The sequence below is a fragment of the Triticum aestivum genome, chromosome 1B (assembly GCF_018294505.1).
Source record: "Triticum aestivum cultivar Chinese Spring chromosome 1B, IWGSC CS RefSeq v2.1, whole genome shotgun sequence".
Classification (NCBI taxonomy): domain Eukaryota; kingdom Viridiplantae; phylum Streptophyta; class Magnoliopsida; order Poales; family Poaceae; genus Triticum; species Triticum aestivum.
The window spans coordinates 87579116-87581825 of NC_057795.1; positions in this window are offsets into that span (position 1 = coordinate 87579116).

A 2710-nucleotide genomic window follows, 5' to 3' on the forward strand; every position below is an offset into this window, starting at 1 on the left:
TTTGCAAACCAGAGTTCTTCAGTTGAACTTTCTAGTTAGATCTTTTATTTGAGTTTTACCCGTGCTTCTAGTTGAGTGCTTATGTATGTTATTGTTTGTTTGCGATAGAGTACACGGAGTGCGAAGTGTGCTACTACGAGTCTCTAGGTTTTGCGGATCATCAACAAGGCAAGTAACACTTTGATCATACCTCTTTACTACCCAGTTTTTATGCATTAGATCAACCCTCAAACATTGCATGGTTAGGATCTGATTAACATGTGGGTTTTGGGAAGTATATGATGAGGTAGAACCTATTGCCCTATTTATTATCAAGCATTTGGGAGTTACTTTTACGTGATGCTTATATTGCTATGCTATGCTTGTAGACGTGGTTTGGGTGAGTGAATCCATGACAGATGTGAGTATTGTTAATCAATTAATGGTTAATTTAAGGCGGCTACTTAAATACACATCTGGGTGGATTGCTTGAGGCACCCTGGAGTACCCAGTGGTTGTCAGGGCACCTAGAGAATCCAGTGTTGTCCTGTAACGACCCGAACCTGATAAGATTTGATGTCCCTGTGCTCACTATGCTAGTCCCTGTATCGACTCGCTAGCACACACAGTACATATGAATATCAAATAACAAGTGCATCATTTACTATGACGTGTGATCCAGAATTTATAAAGTAGTACAATCTCATAACACATAGCTAACTTTATTCAATAATAACAGCAGAAATGTAGCATAATAGACGATGAGTCCCATCAATGCCACTGGCGAAAATGCTGAGTGAAGACTCGCGACCCTACTGTATCTCAATGATCATCTGAAAATCCTGCAACATGATAAATTGTAGCCACAAGGGTCAAATTGAATGTATTGGCAAATCACACAATATGATAAAGCAAACCTATATCCACAAGCAAAGTATGACAAACAAAACACTCAAGTTTGATTTCGCATAAAACTACCTTCACCTACCTCCACGACATAGGCAAGGTGCAAACAGCATAGATGATAAAGATCTTCAAGATGTCTCAAGTGCGCTCAGTCCTGGCGCATTCTCTAGGGACAATAGAGCACTCAGCCAGTGACGCATTCACGTGAGAAAAAGCCCGGACAACTCAAGTGCGCTCAGTCATGGCGCATTCTCTAGGGACAATAGCGCGCTCAGCTAGTGACGCATTTACGTGAGTAAAAGTCCCGAGCCTACAGCTATAAGCGCTCACCACTTCCATGCATCACTTGACACATGCCCACGTCTACCATAGCAAGTTGATCACACCAACACATAATACAATCAATACCAAAACATGACAACACGAGCATAGCATCAAACCACACATGCATAGCAGAATATAGGATGAGCAAAATCAAAAGTGCAAACTTGCCTTGAACGGTGCTGAAGTACTCTAATGCTTAATTCTGATCCGCTTCACTCTGCGGACAATCTATACGATAACGAAGGCACCGATAAATAAACTGTACTCATGTAACACTAAAATAAAGTCAACATCAAGGAATTCAAATAAAAACATAAATAACAAAACATATCAGTAGGTATATCTTATCTACATGTTAGTATGATCATAATGCAAAAAGAATCAACTAATTTGGATCAACGGTGTGAAAGATATGGCCTCTGGAGTTTGAATTTAAATTTAAACAGTGCAAAAAATGTGAAATTTTAGTCCTACAGTATTCTCCTGGTCATTTCGAGTACACAAGAAAAAGAATCGATGAATTTGGAGTTACGTATCTCAAGATATACCGAAACGAAAATATGATATGGAATCTGCCAAAACAATTGTGCCAAAACAGCGTTCCTGGAAGAACTGCTGCGGCTGCTGTGGATGTGCGACGTGGCGCGACAGGAATCGGTGAAGGTGTTCACTGCTATGCTTAAGCGGTGGATGGCCGGTTTATAACGCAAAACCTTTCAAAGGAAAAAAAACAACAGGGATCTAATCGTAGCCATTGGGGAGGGATCGGACGGTGCAAGGCGACTCACCGAGAGACAGGGCTCGGTGGCCGCCGGAGTTGAGTAAGACGGCGCGGCCGGCTTGGACTGCACGCTGAAGAGGTCTTCGGAGCTCGGGGATTGACCCACGGGATGCGGAGATAGGCGGAGAACTCGAAAACACCCTCCTGGGCGACCGGGGCTTCTGTTAGCGTCGGCGAGGACCGGCTGGAGCAGAACTGACGGCGTCAAATTTCGGGGCGAGGTCGTTGCACTCGATCTGGTGCTCTGCTCAAGGGTAAAAGGAGTCAGGGCGAAGCGGAGAAGAGAGGGAAAAGGGAAGGAGTATGCGGGGATCCTCGGGGACTTCTGTAGGTGACAGATTCGCCTGCCGGAAGCTTCAGGCAACGGCAGACTCCGGCGAGATCGTGAGGCATTTTAGGGCACAGGAGGCGGTGATTTTGGCAAAGATCGGTAGAGGAGGACTCGGGGAATATTTATACGGAGGGTGGGAGGCGAGAGCTGCAAGATCCGAGCCGAATCCACGGAGGATTTGGATCGGGATTGGTCTCCAGGAAGAACACGCTGGAGGTAGGGGATGAGGAAAAAACCAAAAAAAAAAGGCTGCCGCCTGCTGTGCGGAAATGGGCCGAAGGCCTGCTAGCGGCTGCTACTGCGTCGTTTAGCTGCATCGCGCGCGCGGGCGACGGGTAGAGACTGGGCTGCGCTCTCTGCGGTCCAGGTGAACAGTAAACTCTGGACAT